Source organism: Aquarana catesbeiana, linkage group LG01 (genome assembly GCF_042186555.1).
Source record: "Aquarana catesbeiana isolate 2022-GZ linkage group LG01, ASM4218655v1, whole genome shotgun sequence".
NCBI classification, from domain to species: domain Eukaryota; kingdom Metazoa; phylum Chordata; class Amphibia; order Anura; family Ranidae; genus Aquarana; species Aquarana catesbeiana.
In genome coordinates, this window is record NC_133324.1 from 401,171,423 (window position 1) to 401,189,348 (window position 17,926).

Sequence of the window (17,926 nt, forward strand, 5' to 3'; positions counted from 1 at the left end):
AAGAGACTATAACGTATCTTTTCCTTCATTCGCATATTTTTGCAGGTTCATCAGTGATCAAGCCTGGACGAGAAATTATCCCAGCTTCAGCTTCATTGAACCCAACTTGCCTACTTCATCATCATCATCTTCATCAAGGTATGATAACATAGCAGCTAAATGTAGAGACTTTAATAGAGCAATATCTGTTAAAAGGACAGACATCTCACCACCCGTATCCTCTCCTGCTCACCAGAGCGATTCGGGTGACAGAGATAAAGACCCTAATCGTCAGTGCCCTATTCACAAGAAGCCTCACCCCCTAAAGAAATGTTGTGGGCTTAGGGCAAAGACACTACAAGAGAGCAGGGAGATTCTTCAGAAACGTGGAATATGCTACAGGTGCTGTGCTTGTTATGGACATTTTGCTAAAGACTGTAAAGTCATTAAGTGCACAGAATGCAGTAGCGACAGACATGTTACAGCCATGCATCCGGGCCCACCCTCAGACAATTCACAGCAGCCTCCTACCTCCAGCCCTGTCTCAAGTCATGGCGGGGAGCAGCAAGGTCATGCTCCAGCCAAAGATACCGTTTATTATTCATGCACAGAAGTCTGTGGAGAAGGCTTAGATCACAAATGCTGTGCTAAGATATGCCTAGTCAAGATATACCCAAAGGGTCAACCTGAGAAAGCTATTAGGATGTATGCCATAATAGATGAACAGAGCAACAGATCCCTGGTTAAGCCTAAATTCTTTGAGATCTTTGTTATAGAGGACACACATCACTGTATACTCACAGAACCTGTTCTGGTTGTGAAGAGACCTTCGGTAGAAGGGCCGATGGGTTCATGGTCTCTCATATCAATAAGGGAGAGGGCATACCCCTACCAACATTAGTTGAGTGTGACCAGATACCAGACGAAAGGGAAGAAATTCCTACTCCAGAGGCTGCATATCACCATCCTCACTTGAGGCACCTTGTTAATGAAATTCCTGTAACGGATATGAATGCTGAAATCTTGATCTTGCTAGGAAGAGACATTCTCAGAATACACAAAGTATGCAAGCAGTGCAATGGACCTTATAATGCCCCTCACGCACAAAAACTCGATCTAGGCTGGGTAATCGTGGGCGATGTATGCTTAGATAGAATGCGTACGTCATCTGAGATCCACTCCTTCAAAACTTACATGTTAGGAAACGGATGTGCATCCCACTTCAAACAGTGCCCTCGCCATTATGAAGTAAAAGAGAAGCCTCTTGACATCATCCAAGTACCTGATGTCACTCTTAACCTTTGTGATGACAACCTAGGTACCACAGTGATTTGTACTTCAAGCGATGACAACAAAAATAGCCTTGTCGGTCGAAGACAGAGAGTTCATCAAAATAATGAACAAAGTTCTTCCAGGAGTCTAACAGCTGGGTTGCACCATTACCTCTTCGTGCTGCAAGGGTTAAACTCCCAACCAATCATGAACAGGCTCTATCCAGATTCAACTCATTTCAACGAACACTAAAGAACAGGCCTGAAATGAAGGACCATTTCATCGCCTTTATGAAAAGGATCTTTGACAACGATCACGCCGAACCAGCTCCACTACCAATAGACCAGATTTCAAAGTGGGAGTCCTGGAAACAATCTCTACATGCCTTAGATGGAATCCGTATACCACGCTGCTATACTTTTGCCTCCCTTGCCACAAATCAGAGGAAAAAACTTTACATCTTCTCAGATGCATCTACTGAGGCCATAGCAGCTGTCGCTTACTGTCAGAAACCATGAACCAGACCGAGACAGAAGTACAGTAAAATCACACTTGTTTATTAATAAAAATAAAAAGGTAAATAGAGTAAGCTTAGTCAAAGCATATCCAGAGTCCAATAACCGGATCAGGTAGTCAGCTAAGCCAGAGTTCAGTAACCAGATCGGGTAATCAGTCAAGCCAGAGTTCAGTAACCAGATCGGGTAATCAGCCAGGCCAAAAGTCAGGGATCCAAGTAGAGGAACAGCAAGCAGAATAAGGAGCCAGAAGGGATGTCAGCAAAGCCAGTCTTTAAACAGGAATGCAGGAGATGGTTTCTTGTGATGTGACCAAGGCGAAGGCAGGAATAAAGTGAGCTGGAGATCTTTAAGTAGGCGGGACTGACGAGCAGATCCACAACAGCTGGTTAACTGTGGAGAGAGAGGAGAGCTGGCAATTAGCTGACAGCTGAGCGGCCAGCTTAGAGAAGGAAGGGCTGAGCCAGCCCTGACACTTACCTCAAGGTCTTCTAATCAAGCCCACATAGGGTTTCTGTTTGGGAAAGCTAAGTTAGTACCTAAGCCCGAACACCCGATTCCCAGGCTTGAACTTTGTGGGACTGTGCTAGCTGTAGAAATAGCAGATTTCATACTGCGTGAGCTAGACGTTCAGATAGATGACGTCAGATTCTATACAGACAGCAAGGTTGTTCTGCGCTACATATACAACCAGACTAAACGCTTCTATGTCTGTCAGCAACCGTGCAGAGAGAATCAGGAAGTCATCTAAACCTGAACAACAGCGTTATTTTCCATCTGAAATTAACCCTGCAGTTCATGCCACCAGGCCAGTGTCTGCAAGTGTTTTTGCAAATTCTTCTTGGTTATCAGGTCCTGAATTCCTGCTGGATCATCAAGAAGAAACCACAGCTGATGTTTTCAGTCTTATAGAACCTGACAAAGATTCAGAGATTCATGCTGAAGTTAAAACCCTCGTCACCAGAACTGAACAAAGACTCGTCTTGGGCTGTCAATGCTTTTGTTTCTCCAAGTGGAGAAGGCTTGTACGCCCCACCGCAAGGTTAGTTCATATTGCAGATTGCTTCCACACAAAGCCCACAGATGCTTAATGTCAAGGTTGGCACAGGTGCCAAAAGCTTCTTTCTGCAAAAGACATTGCTGAAGGTGAACTGATCATAATACGCAGTGTACAACAGAGTGTCTTTGGCTCAGGAATTAAATGTATCCGTGACAAAAGTGACATTGCAAAAAACAGTCTGATTGCTAATCTGAATCCATTCATTGACAATCATGGTATGTTAAGGGTTGGTGGACGTTTAAACAAGGCTGAGTTGAGTGAGCAAGACCAGAATCCTCTCATTATACCTGCTCGCCATCACATCACCACTTTGCTCATACAGCACTACCATGAAGAGGTTAAGCACCAAGGTAGACACTTCACAGAGGGTGCCATAAGAGCTGCAGGCCTTTGGATTATAGGAGCAAAAAGACAGATCACAGCTACACTGCACAGCTGTGTTCAGTGCAGCAAACTGAGAGGGAAACATCAGCAACAGCAAATGTCAGATTTGCCAACTGTCGGGGTAAGTACTGACCCACCTTTCACTCATGTTGGTTTGGATGTCTTTGGGTCATGGACGGAAACAGCCCGCAGAACTTGAGGTGGTCAAGCAAATAACAAACAATGCGCAGTGCTGTTCACTTGCATGAGAGTGCGTGCTGTACACATTGAAGTAATAGAATCTATGGATGTCTCAAGTTTCATCCACGCTCTAAGACGATTCCTAGCCATCAGAGGACCAGTCAAGACACTACGATCTGACTGTGGAACTAATTTCGTTGGAGCCTGTCGAAAGTTACAGCTCAACCCTAGGCCAATCCAAGACCTTTTAGCTGAAAAAGGCTGTACATGAATTTTCAATCCTCCTCATTCTTCCCACATGGGTGGCTCATGGGAGAGAATGATAGGCATCACACGTAAAATATTGGACTCTATGCTTATGGACTTTAACTCCACAAGACTTACCCATGAGGTTTTAACCACCTTCCTGGCAGAGGCATCTGCCATAATCAATTCAAGACCACTTGTTCCAGTGTCCAAAGATCCAGAGACCCCAACTATTCTTACCCCAGCTACTCTTCTTACCCAGAATCTTGGGTCTGTTCCTGTTCAACCTGGAAACTTTAAAGCAGGAAATCTGTGCTATGACCAGTGGAAACGAGTACAACACCTCGCCAACTGCTTCTGGAATCAGAAGATGGAGTATCTTTCTACTCTGCAAGGACACAGGAAATGGCAACGGCTGAAACCCAACATACAAGTTGGAGATCTTGTTCTGCTTAACCACTTCACATCCGCGCTATGGCCGAATGACGGCCACAGCGCGGACCTGAATTTCTGGGAGGCCGTCATATGACGGCCTCCCCTGTACACACGCCCTGCGCGCGCCCTGCAGCGCTGTGATCACCGAGTCACTGAGACTCGGGTGATCACCGATCCAAGGGGCCGGTCTCGGCCCCTTACCATGTGATCAGCTGTCAGCCAATGACAGCTGATCACATGATGTAAACAAAAGATCGGTAATCGTTTTTTTTTTCTACTCACGCTGATAGCGTGAGTAGAAAAAAAAGCCGATCACCGGCTCGGATATGAGGGACATCGGTCCCGAAGAGGAAGAGGCACATCTGCCTCATCAGTGCCACCTAATAGTGCCACCTAACATTGCCCACAGTGCCACCTAACAGTGCCCACAAGTGCCACCTATCAATGCCCACAAGTGCCAGCTATCAATGCTCACCTGTAGTGCCAATCAGTGCCACCTAGTGGTGCTGCCCATCACTGCCACCCATCAGTGCCCATCACTGCCACCCATCAGTGCCCATCACTGCCGCCTATCAGTGCCCATCACTGCCACCTCATCAGCGTACATCAATGAAGGAGAAAAATTACCTGTTTTTAATTTTTTATAACAAAATATAAAAAAATTATACTTTTTTTTTTAATTCAGTTTTTTACATTTTTTTAACAAAAAGTAAAAACTGCAGAGGTGATCAAATACCACCAAAAGAAAGCTCTATTTGTGGTGAAAACATTTCATTTGGGTACAGTGTTGTATGACCGCGCAATTGTCATTCAAAATGCTTCAGCACTAAAAGCTGAAAATTGGTCTGGATAGGAGGGGGGTTTAAGTGTCCAGTAAGCAAGTGGTTAAGGACCAGCAAGCTGAAAGAATCGAATGGCCCATGGGACTTATTGTAAAGAGCGTTCCTAGTGATGACGGTAAGGTACGTAAAGTGGTGGTGAAGGTTTCAAGACAAGGGACTGTAAAGACTTTCATCAGACCTATCACAGAACTTATTCTGCTCTTGCCCTTTGGAGAATGAACTTGTTTGTCTACGCTGCTGGATCCTACCTGTGACTTCAAGAAGAAAGTGTCTTGAACTTTAGTTGACATAACTTGAAGCCTTGAGTTAAGAGTTATTGTTATTGCATTATATGCATGTTCTTTTTATGTCTTTCAGGTCTTTAAGACATCTAGGAAATTACACTGTTTGTTATTTGCAGTTGCATAACTACCGTTCTGATGTATATAGTGACATTTACCATGCCAGACGGGGAGTGTGCTGCCCCAATGGGACATAGAATTTATATAGATTGTTTTTCTAACCATTTTCTATGGACGTTTTATATTTAGTTCACATGCTGCCATCTAGTGACCTTTTGTGGTAATGCACTTGTTTTATTATGTTCTTTTTCCCTGATGTTATGACACACTTCCTTTGTATGTAATGCTCCACCCTTCTTCCTGTTATTGTACTTCCTGTATCATGGATGCAGCTACAAGCCACATGTAGCAGGGCACATGTATTCTGCATTGTAAGCTACAGACAATATCATCTTTTGACCGCATAAATACTACAACCTATTCATCTGTTTGTATCCTGTCATCTGCTGTAACCTGATGTTCAGAATAAAAGCATCTTGTGGATGGAATCAGTATTTAGTGAGTTCAAACTATCTGATGAGGATTGTCCTCAGTGATTATATCTTATTCAGGCCAGGCATAGAGGTCTCACAAGGGATAGTCACTTTACAACAATCTAAGTCAGAATATACACATTGTTTCTGGCTTCATTCGTCACAGAAGAGGGGAAGGAATAGATGTGCCTTCTTCTCCTCTGTCTACAGATGGTATGACAGAGTGTAGTGGTCCCATGCTCCCCGATGGCACGGGAGAGCCCAGGAACAGAGACAAGCAGCGATAGGAGAGGGGCCAACTTCTACACCCTGTAGAACCATCTAAATCACGTTTATACTAAGGAGTATCGTTGGATCTTTAAAAAATTATACCAGGATGCAGATGCAGCTATGATCGTGGTATAACAATTTGTTCTCTATCATGTACAGGTACATCCTAGGGTTTTGGAAGTGGTTAAATACCACCAAAAAAAGCTCTGTCTAAAAAAATATATACGAATAATTTGGGTACAGTGTTGCATGAGTAAATGTCAAACTATTACAGCACTAAAAACTGAAAAATAGCCTGGCAACGAAGGGGGTATAACATGCTGGTATTGAGTTGGTTAACATCCTAAAATCAGATACTTCCCTATCATCTAACCTAAAGGTACTACCACTCCATGTCCATTGACACAGTAAACATTGCAAGATTTCTCAGCTGTTTCCAGGCCAAAGTTCACAAGCACCCCCTTCAGATTCTCATCAAAAACAGGTCATGTCACACATGCCACAACTGTAACGTATGCAGTCACTTAATATGTGATAAATATTTCTTATCTTCACAAAAGGGAAAGCAATACCCCATACAAGATTTTAATTCAAGCTGTCTTTTTTTTTAAATCAGAATATGCTTTTATTAAGAAAACACACAGTACAGAAAAAAAGGAAAGAAATTCAGTACAGCTTGTCAATCAGTAAAGCAAATATATAGTAATTTACAACTTTTGCAATTTAGAAACATCACTTACAAAGACATACCGCATCTGTAGCCAGTCCTGTCTAACAATTCCCATCTCCATATCTGCTAAAGCATTCTGCCCTAACAAACATGCAGGCAGCAAATAATTAGAACAAGTGACCCGTGGTAAAACAACAGGAGGCATATACATCCCAGCCATGTACCCAGAAGTCTTCCGTGATGCACAATTGCATAGGACAATGCAGAGATCTCATCAGAACAAGCTCCCTGGGGGACATCTCAGGAGCATTGAGCCAAGGAGACCACAGTTTTTCAAATGTATTCAATCAGCCTCTGTGTTGATAAATATATCTCTCCAAAAGGAGGGAACCACGCATGGAGTCACCCATGTTTTAAATGAGGGAGAAGACGTTGACTTCCACCCCAGGAGAATGACCTTCCTGGCCTGGAACAAGGCCCTAGAAAATGCTATCCTTGTCATCTCTTCTCAGATGACAAGAATCCTCAAGAATTCTGAGCAAACGATGAATAGGGTTCAAAGGAACAGATAATTGGAAAATTCCATTAAGTGTGGAGAGTACCTTATTCCAGTAACGGTGGAGCCTTGGGCATCGCCAGAGGAGATGGACAAGATCCCCTGCCATTCTTCCACATTTACCACACAACGAGTCAATTCAAGCCCATTTGCTGAAGCTTCACTGGGGTATAATGTAGTCCAGTCAGCCATAAGGTCCACTACCTTAGCACTCCTGACCCCAACGGTGTGCATCTGTCATCTGGCCTCAGACCTGTGATAACAGTTTTACCCCTAAGGCCCGCCATCTAGGCCCCTGCTGGATTTTGACCAACTCAATATATGTCCCATTGTCCCAAATCGGGCTGTATGCAGTGTAACCCATCACTCGTTGCAGTTGTTTAGCTTTATTCCACATTTTCTGCAGTAGTACATACGTGGGCAGTTGCCTATTGGATTTCTGGAACAGCTGTGCCTCTAGGCCCTCCGGGATAGACTCTGCGCCAGTCCCTGTAAGCAGGAGGTGAGCAGAGGAGCTTTCGGGTTTAGGGACATAGAACCTATTAAATGTTGGAACTGGGCAGCTATATAATAAATCCAGGGATTTGGAAGTGCCAGGTCACCTCCATCTTTAGGAAACTGCAGCTGCTCCAGTTTGAGCCTAGGTGAGTGGGCCCCCCATAGCAGTAACCCAAAAGGGGGATTAACCACCCAGAATTTTTTTTAAGGGATAACTACAGGGAGTTATGAAGGACATACAGGAGCTGGGGCATAAGTATTATTTTAATTAGGTTTGTTTTCCCGGCCAGGGACATTTTACGTTTATTCCAAATATTGATTTTGTCTTAAAAATGGGTCATCAGGGATTGCACATTGAGACGGCAGTAATCCGTGAGTGTGGGGGAGATCAGGGTGCCTAGATATTCAAAAGAGGTTACTAACAGGATGCAGCAGGGGTGTAGTTCTGACTGTCCAGGTGCGTCATCCAGCAACATCAACATCAACAGCAACATTACTATAATCCAATTTATAGTAAGGCCAGAGTAACGCCCAAAATCAGAGATGATGGACATGACCCTGGATAGGGATGGGGAGGTGTCTCCCAGGAATAGTAACATGTCATCGGCGTAAAGCATGATCTTCTGATGCAGTTTGCCATATTTCCGGTGATGAGTGGGTCAGTGCACACCAAGGCAGCCAAAGGTTTGATTGCTATGGCGAAGAGGAGGGTCAACAGGGGACAGCCCTGTCTGGCTCCCCTGCCCAACGTGAAAGCAGGTGCCATTCTTTCTGAAACCCTAATAGCTGCCTGCGGTGAACCGTACAGCAGACATACCCAGGCTATAAAGCAAGTCCCAAAACCAAATTTGAATACAGTCCAGAGATACTGCCAGCTGACACTATCAAATGCTTTATTTGCATCAAGTGAAAGGAGTGCCCTCTGCCCCTGGTTGTCTACCTGCGTCTGCATATTGAGGCACAATCGTCTGAGATTAGTGGCCGTGGAGTTTTGCGGCATGAACGCCGCTTGGTCAGAGTGTGCAATAGACAGGATAAATTTGTTCACCCGTAAAGCCAGTACCTTAGCTAGGATCTTCACATCGCATTGCAACAGGGAGATGGGTCTATAGGAGCTTGGGTGCAGGGGATCCTTTCCGGGTTTAAGTAGCAAAATAACATAAGCCCGGGACATGGAGACTGGCAGACGACCCGTCTTAACAGAGTTGTTAAAGACTTAAAGCAATTTGGGTAAGATCGTCTCCCCATATTTAGTATAGACCTCCATGGGGAGTCCATCATCCCCCGAAGCCTTACATGTGGGGAAAGAACAGACCACCTTCTGAAGCTCATCCAGAGAAATTGGGGTATCCAGGGCCAGACAGGCCTCAGAGGATAGGGTGGGCAGGGATAAATTATAAAGATAACTGGTCAATGCCTCAATGGGGTAATTGTATTGGGAGCTATAGAGATCACAATAAAAGGAAGCTAGTTCGGTAACAATTTGGTCAAGGTCCCTAACCACCCATCCAGTGGCGGAGCGAACAGCTCCGATAGCTGAAGAGGATTGTTGTGATCTAGCTGTTTTTGTCAAAAGGCGGCCCGTCTTCTCCCCTTCTTCATAAAATGCCATTTTTGTACAGAAACGTTTCCATTCAGCAGCGGAGGATCTCAAAGAAAGCTGTCTTTAATGCTTACAAATGCTTAAAATGCTTGTGTACACTGACAAACAGGGGAAAAATGACACCCCCTTTATTGATGTCATAGTGATACCTTGTTTGGGATAACTGTTTTTCAGTATTTTGTTCCATCATATTGTTGTTCTGAAAATAGTGGCAGGCTATTAATATGGATACCCCATTTTCCCTCTTTATTTTATTTATTTATTCTTTTCCCCCTTCTCTTTACTTAAGCCTCTTTCTTGTTTTTTTCTGTGAGCAGTGACAGCTGGATCCGCCACCAGCAATTTACCTTTACCAGTTTTCATTGTGCAGGTGCCTGGGTTGTACAGCATTATTTGTTATAATGGTGTACACACCAAGGCGTGTGCAGTGAGCTGGGTCTGCTTTTTTGGTCAATGTGTGTTGCCTAGGAAAAGGTTCAGAGTCCCAAAGCAGACTCCAATTGCACTCTTCTCCCTCAATATCTGTTTTTATAGCATGAAGTATATTGGTCAGTATGCTGGAAACAGATATATTTGCTGATGAATTTTTATTTTATAGCAATGTACTATTCTGTATGCATGCAATTGTCTTTACTATTTTAAAATAGTTTACACCATTTTGGCGGGTTTATGATGTCATTATGACATAACAGGGCAGACAGTAGCACTACTCACGTTTTACATGCCTGAAGAAGGGTTGTGGCATGGTCTTAAAACGTTGCACTCACACTGACTGGGATGTGACTTCAATAAACATTTAGACTACTGTGGAACCCAACACATGCTGCTATAGTTCATATCCATGATGTCAACATCTGAGGTTAAAGCATAGGTGGTTCCTGTAATTCATTATTCATTTTCTCAATTTCAGGGCATGTACCCCACAAAAAGAATTTTCAATAAGGTTTGCATTTATCCAAGTCATTGTGTAGCTAATAGTAGTCCGTTTCATTCAGCTTAATTTGTTCTGTGTTTATTTTCAACCTAATTGCACTGTTAAACATTTTTTCACAACAAGCTGCTCTTCATATACCTGATTACCCACAAAAAATCTCCTTTCAGAGATGGATCAATGAATACACGATGACCTGTGCAACCAAGCTTGCATGCATAGGAATGCTCAGCTAAGGGAAGTATATTCGTGAAAGCAAGTGAGGGATTATGCACTGCTCCACTCAAAGGTAAGGTAAGTTCATCATTTCGGGTGATCTGAGGTCTGAAAGAATATGAATTGGAGATGATTCAAGGTCATAAGGGGCATAAATCGGGGCTGATCTGCGCCCTTAAAGTGGATGTAAACCTGGAAAAAAAAAATTTTTTTTTGATATCATACTGTAGAGTATAAGATTTCCTATCATTTGAGCCCAGTCTTGCCTCACAGAGTTAATCCATCTCTGAGCAATCCTCTTTTATTGTTCAGTGAGAAAAATCTTGACAAAGTGAGAAAAACTTTGTCAAATACTCCCCCTTGCTGTGAGTGACTGTCTAACACACATGCAGTATTTTTAAATTCCCTCCCCCACTCCTTTCTTCAGCAGCTCTGCAAGGATTGGCTGTTCCACACCTCCGCATGATTTGGCATGCTGAAGTCATGTGGTTACTTTCCTGTCTTTTCACTGGATGTTAGAGATCATAGCAGAAGTTCAGTTAGAAATACAGAGGGGAGAGTAGAGGTGGGCGGGGAGTGTACTGACATCACAACTCCACCTACCGAGCTCCAGACAACAGACCCACCCACAGAATATGTAGTTTTTCAGGTCTCATAACAGACAGAGGGGAGACATTTGACAGGTAAAGATACATGCAGGAGGCATGTATATCCTTATAGATAACCCCTATGGCAGTAGTTTAGAAAGGATGACATTGGGTTTACATCCACTTTAAGGTGCATTAATTGGGGCTGAAGCGAGGTATGACAGTGCTTGAATTGAAGCTAATCTGAATTAATTTAACTTGTCATTGGCAATACAACTATGAGTACAAAAACTGAAAAGAAACTATACAACTATAGTGTACTGTTTACTGTCACGCAGGTTGTCTAATACTTGCAAATTGACACTTCATGTGCAAAAGGTTGCTGGCCTACCCTCTTGTGGACTGCTAGCTGCAACCTGCAACTCCATTAACGTATATAAGCTCATTAAACACATGGGTTGAAGCACATGGAGCAAATTTATTGCTAAAACTTTGTAACAGCTGTTACTTACTGAGTTTGATCAATAAAATAACTCCTTGTGTTGTAGGGGGGTTTGATCTGCCCCCATAGCAGCTATCAGTACTAAGCTAAGGATGCCTACACATTTTAACACATTTCTGTTAACACACCTACATTGATCTAAGGCGTGGTGGTGCTTTATTTTACATGTATTTCGATATTTCTGAAAACTATTTTGGAAATGTAAATACAGAGTATGGGTACAAGGACAGTAGGTCCTCCTATTCTCCAACAGTGTCCCAGTCTGCCCCTGTGCACACTTCACAATTAATAAATTCATTTGAGGCGTTTCTGTTTTTTTTCCCAGGGTTTAACAGTTGGGTGAGAGAATTTACAACCCTAGAGCTCAGATGGAGAGCAGTGTGAGAGCAAGAAGATTGACAGCAAGATTATCTAGCATCACATCTAGATGAAATATTGATATGCAGAGCACAACATATGAAATACCTTTCTTTGACCAGAAAGGTTTTTTTCAACAGAAGAGAAATGTTATATATACTATGAACTTTCCCTTATTTCAGAACTTTATTAGGGAGTTAGCGTAATTATTTGTGAACAATAACATCTATATATTCTCAGTATATTCATCTTTCCTGTGCTTGATCAATTGAATTCTAATATATATGTTATTGTTTTTAAGCACATCCTACAGTCCAACACACGCAAAAATTGTGTAAATCATGGAAGTGTTGGAGGTGCATAAAATTCTTCAGCTATGAATATTTCATTGTGGTGTACTTTATATTCCTATCTCTTGTGCCTTTCTCCAATCTTGTTGCTTTATTTATGTCCTCGGTCCACTGGATATATCTAAGATAACCTCAGCTATAAATCCCCTGTTCCTTTGTGTGAAATAATATTTTAAAGGACTCACTAACACAATTTTTTTTTTCAAAATGACAAATGCACTTTTTAACATAAGTTTTAAATACAGTTGGGTTTAATTTCTGCTGAATAAAATGCAGATTTTATGTTCATACAGAAGGTACTAGTCGTTTGTCCCTAAATTACGTCTCAGAAAGTATTGTCATTTGTGTATTATAAATATTATGATATATATGTAAAAGGAGTGGGAGGACCCCTACTTCACAGTAAATTTGTTAAAGGAGACATTCAGAAAAAAACCTTAGGAGGAAACACATACACAATATTGGTATAAAGTTCAGTGCTAAACCATCTGATGAAAAAGATTAAAGTTTAAAATTTTAATGAAAAGGCATGGATCTGCATGCTGATACATGAAGGTGCAACCATGTAAACGGTGAGTGGATTGAAAGTTCTGGGGGATGAACCCCTAAAAATTAGTCTCTAAAAAAGTCTATAAATGGAGGCTGTAAAGGGAGCGAGGGTGCTTCAGGCACGGGCTGGGGAACCCGATCACTGTGAACAAAAGGAAAGCAAAAGGAGGAGAGAGAAGCGCCAAGCCAATCCTTTAAACAGCTTAGGAATTTATTCAGTATATAAGTATAAAACAACACTAAAAACTTGTGTGAAAAATGTTGGAGCACTTGCAGAGTGCTAGAGCGGGTGGGAGCTTCCACATGCAGTGGCACAAGAGCACAGGAGGACCGCCAGGAAATCTCTATTGAGTGATTCATGAGCGCCGTGTGTTAGCCGCAGCTGGAGCCTCGATAAGCCTCATGGAGACTGTCTGGCCAATCAGTCACAGATTGGCCAGACAGCGTGTGGGCTGCTCCCCAGTTTGACAGCCCTGGACCACTCTCATCCAGAGACACACAGCCGACGTCTCCATGTAGCTTATCGAGGCTCCAACTGCGGCTAACACACAACGCTTGTTGATCCCTCAATAGAGACTTCCCAGTGGTCCTCCTGTGCTCCTGTGACACTGCACGTGGAAGCTCCCACCCGCTCTAGCACTCTGCAAGTGCTCCAACACTTTTCACGCATGTTTTTAGTGTTGTTTTATACTAAGATAAAACAACGCTAAAAACGTATTTTAAAGGATTGGCCTGTTTAAAGGATTGGCCTGGCACTTCTCTCTCCTCTTTTTGCTTTCCTTTTGTTCACAGAAAAAACCTTAGGGTGATCAGAAAGTTAGTCAAAAATGAAAATAGCAAAAAAATAAATAAAGGGGGCGTGGCTTGGACATGGCGGAGTGAAGACACTCTTTACTAGAGCTCCCAATTCCTGAGCCTTTTATCAAGGCTGATATGCCCTCTCTCAGTCGATCCTTCCTCGGTCATGAGCTACAGTAAGCGTCGGAAGACCAGGGGATCTTCAAAAGCAGTGCCTGCGGCTCAGATCAGCCGTTATTTCCAGGATCCCCCCGGACCCGTTCATTGAGATGGCAACCCCATGGGCAATGAATTTTATAACCAGTGAAGCTTATTGCCAGTGATATTGAGAACGACCGACAGTTTTTTCACGAAAGGGGTGCAGGATAGGAAGCATAATAAACCGCAAGATTTTGCACATGACACAAAAGGTTTGGATACTACCTGCGACCGTGAGTGGGAACCGCCGACGAAGACCGCAAATGAAAAAGCCAAAGTGCACCTGCGATTGAATGCACAGACTGCCGAACATGAGGTTGAGGCCCCTTCTCGTGGATCCATCCATCCCTACTCCAGCACCTGACGCCCTTTTCCAGTTTTCACTCCCACCTTCTGTTCCATCTTCATTCCTGGGAAGTCCGGACCACTAGGATCTCAAAAGCCCTTTTAGACCCTCTGTAACGGGGGGTCATGGGGTTCTGGTAAGCGGCCAGGCTCTTACTTTTGGTGGTGGTTCTACACATTTGAGGTTCCATGCGGTTGAAAAACCTGTAATCGCCAACTCACCTTGTCTTGGGTTCCTTTTTTTTGGACTATTTTTGATTTCTTCACATGGTTTTTTCAGTATATGTTGTTTGGACTATATATTTTTTTAAATCGTCTGCATGGATTGCGATATATTATTGCACTGATGATTTATGTTTTTATTGATCATTTTCTATGATTAGTTTGCACTGATTGTGATATATCACTACACAGACAGTATATACATTCACTGATATTGTGTATTTAGTACTCGGTGTGACGAACCGGTCACACATACATTCATTCACATAGCGCGAGTCATCCAATTTTTCTTTAGTTCTGCGATCTGTTTGTTTGCCTGACACGGGATACCCCCCACCCCCCCTCTCGCAGTCACATCACAGGACTCAATCGGTCCCCCTCGGTTTGTCCCCCTCCACCGTATATCTGCCTTGGCAGCCCAAAGGGATCTAACCCAGAATCGCTAATTGGACTGCAAGTAGTGGACCTGTTACCTGGATGTGAACCCTGAATCGGCAACCTGAGACTGTTGATTTGGTCTCCACAAGAGAAGCCCAGAACTGCACATGTGTGGGGCATTTCTCAAGCATACTACACAGCAGGTTCTTGGGATTGTTTGACCCCCTTTGGTGGGTCCCTCGCAGACTCAGCTTGTGGTGGGTGGGGGGGTACGGGAGTTGGTGGATGATTGTGTGGGACTGGAGGGGCACATTTTGAGGGGGTTTAAGCCAGTTCTCCTCCCAATGACCAATCCATTGGTCCACTCCCACCAAGTGGGATTTGTACCCACGAGAGAGGCTCGGGACAACACTACAAAGGCGATTAACCTGGTGCATGCTGCTCGAACGTGGGGCACTCCAGTGCTGCTCCTTTCGGCTGATGCCGAAAAGGCGTTCGACAGGATGAACTGGCCCTTCCTGTTCGAGACACTTCATTGCGTGGGGTTAGGCCAACGGATGTGAACTGAGTGCAAGCCATCTACTCTTGCCGACAGCCCAAGTGAAGGTGAATGATCTTCTATCCTAATCCTTCGGGATAGCTAATGGGAGGAGACAGGGGTGCTCCCTGCCCCCTTCAATTTTTATCCTGACCCTCGAACCCTTCCTTCGGTCAGTCAGGGAGAACCCAAACATCGCGGGCCTTCGCTTGGATGACACGCTTTCCCCCAAAATTGCTGCATTTGCGGATGACCTCTTATTCTTTGTATCCAACCCTCTGGTGTCTGTCCCTAACCTCCCACAAGAATTGAAGATGTATTGGGTACTATCATAGTTCAAAATCAATTACCAGAAATCGGAGGCGCTGAACATCTCCATGTCGGACTCCAAGACCCCGCTACTGCGGTCTGATTTTCCCTTCAAATGGGCAAAATCACATATCAAATACCTGGGCATCCTTAGGATGGAGGATATTTTCCCCCTCAATTTCCCTCCTATGTTGATGGCCATTAAACAAAACCTCAGGTCCTGGCAGCACGGCCTATTCACCTGGTTCGGTCGGTGTGGCATAATAAAAATGAACATTATGCCTCGATTGTTATACCACCTGCAGGCCCTCCCCGTCTGGATCCCGAGTTCCTTTCTCAAAGTGGTAAACCACATTATTACCTCTTTCCTCTGGGCCCAGAAACCCCCCGAGGTTGGCCCAGTCTATTCTGCGACTGCCAAAAGCGGTGGGCGGCATGGCCTTGCCGGATGCCAACATGTACCATATGGCTTGCCATTTGACACAAGTCCTGGACTGGTTTCGACGCGGCCCCCTGAAACAGTGGGTTCAGGCGGAACGACTCCTGGCAGGGCTCCAGCTGAATGCGTTGCCTTGGTGCCAGAAGAATTTGCCTCAAAGGATTTTAGACCACCCCACTGTGGATGAAACATGGCGGATTGCCCAAAAAGCCTTTTGTGACTTCTCTATCGCGCCCACTCCCTCGCCGCTCACCCCGGTGGTGGGGAACCCAGGCTTCAGTCCAGGACTCAGCGACCCCAGATTCCAGGATCTAAAGGAGCTTCAGAGACACCAGGTCCATCATTTCCTCACAAATGGACAGTGGATGACCAGGAAACAAATCATGGATGACCAACCCTTGGTGGGTCTCTCCTTCTGGCAAAAACTCCAATTAGCTCATTTCGTGGGCTATTTACCTTCCCCAGAACGCTTCCGGAGGAGACTCACAACCTTCGAGCTATTGTGCCTGGAAAAGTCCCCTACGCGCCATGTGGTCTTCCAGACTTACCAACTGCTTATTACCACCCCCCGAACTTCAGACTTCCCTATATATCTGTGGGAGCGGGAATTGGGACTTCAATTCACGGAGAGGCAAGTGGAGAGACTTCTTCTCTTCTTTTGAAATCCTGATAAAAAGGCTTCAAAGTTAACAAGAAACCAGATATCCTCAGATTCTAATATGTGTCGGACACTAATTTATATAATATAAAGTCAGGATGCAAAAGCGGCACAATAGTGTTCAAATAAACTTTGAATTAGAAAATTTGAAAGTCTAAAGAACATTGATTCTTTTTCATATAGCAGAATGCATTCCAAAAAAAGTTTTCATTCAAGTTTGATAATTCCATAATAATAATCCCCTGTAAATATTGTGGGTGGGAACAAACTTTATCCCTGCAGTGCAGTGTTGATAGTAACTGCTTTAACAAACAGTTTGAAGAGGGACGTCATCAGAAGCACAAACACATAGCCTGAAAAATTAGAAATCAGGTACAGTATATAGCAGAAAATGTCACAATGGTATGTAGTGTTGCACATGCTGCAAAAATTCGCTATATAATGATTCTTTTATTTTATTTTGTTTCTGTTGTTGGTTCATGTTACACAATTTGCCTTTTTAACCTACTTTGAAAAACATAAGCAGACTAGCAACTAGTTGTTTAGCTTGCTGGTGAAGCATCCTTGAATGTGTTTTAAGGTGGAGCATACTGAATACTGAAAATAAAATGTCTAAAGTGAAATGTGACCAGGGGGAGCTTCACTCCCCAGCTGTTCCTGTCACACACTGACACTGTGCAGCAGCATCTGTCATGCAGTGCACCCCAAGCTGGAAGAATTGCTACAGGTAATATTAAAAATAGTTGCAGTAGAACCATGATATAAGGCAACAACTAACTGATCTCTAGTGATCAAAACAATTGCCTTTTTTAAATATAATACTTTTCCCTTTTTTGCATCCATTTCTTTTTCTTCACCCTGTTCATCCATTACATCTCAGTGAGAGTTGTCAACCTGAACAAGAAGCTACATACTAGGATCATCAGGTATTATGGTATTTAGATAAAATCTGCAAATTTTAGATTTTTTTAAATTATTTTTTAAATTACATTAGTATATTAAAGCTTTTATGAGATTTTACCGATTTGGTTTACATACATGTCGATTCAAAGACAAAGTTAGTATACAGTCCAATGATGCTATAAAAAAAAGACTGTACAATAAAAATAGTAACTCAAAAATAAAATAATGTTATTTGTAATCTTTTAACCCCAATTATTGACTTATATCAGGTTTATTTTATCACAGTTTTGTTGGGATAACAGCGTTTGCAAAATGCTAGAAA